We start from the raw sequence: 1018 nt of genomic DNA on the forward strand, positions 1-1018 counted from the left end.
AGCGTTCAAAGGCCATTCCTCAGCTTGCCTCGGCCTCGTGACGTGCGAGCCGCGAGACAGTATCCCCGGCTTTCGCTGCCGACGCGCGGCCTGTCGACCAATTCGGTTATATATCACTCACTCGCATTTATCACAGCGCCGCTAATAGCTGTGATTTAATACATCGGACCCAACAGGATACAGTGCAGATATATCACAGGTAAAGGATGAGCTCGCGAGTCTCTGAAAGGCTTCGAGGCTCGGCTCTGGAGGCTTGAGGAAGACATCGGGGCTGGAGGGCTAGGCTGAGATTATTTTTTCTTTTCTTTTTTTTGTAGAAACTTTGAAGAAACTATTTGTTATGAAGTCCTTACTTATGATTTTCTTTGAACTGTAACAACTTACGTTTGAAAACTCTTGACAGGTAGAAATGTATCACAGAGATATATGGTTTGGTAAGATACGAGGATGCTACACTTACATTTTGATATTTGTACTTATATCAGAGGAGAATAACTGCTAAACCGAACACGGTATTTAATCAGAAACAATAAAGATACGCCCGACACGTCTCGAACAAAGCGCTTAAACCTCGAACAAACCGAACGAGACGAGAGCAAAACCGGAATCCGATCAAGAAATGATTGCAAACCGGAAAGCTTTCCTGCCAGACAAGGTCACCTCCTCCGGCGGCGCCTTCGTCTGCGTAGAGGTCACGAAACCGCCTCATGGGAAGGCGTCCTGCGGCGTCCTCGCGTGATAAGGGGAAGAGAGAAAATGCGAAAGGGAGTAAAAGAAGTAGTCGAGAAGGAGAATAGAGGACGGAGAGCGAGGGGAAGAAAAGAGAAAATAAAACACAAAAAGCACACCTGCATATGTATCTGTGTCGTTAAGGTCAAAGTTCATCTAGTGAGTGCCTTCAATCACAGAGAGGGTGACGGGATCTCAAGTATTGTATTTTTCGTGATCAAGATACACATATTCACACGCACGCGCATGCACATCTGTTGCCTCCCGCCGACACATATCTGCTTGCATG

Source organism: Penaeus monodon, chromosome 19, assembly GCF_015228065.2.
Source record: "Penaeus monodon isolate SGIC_2016 chromosome 19, NSTDA_Pmon_1, whole genome shotgun sequence".
Lineage (NCBI taxonomy): Eukaryota > Metazoa > Arthropoda > Malacostraca > Decapoda > Penaeidae > Penaeus > Penaeus monodon.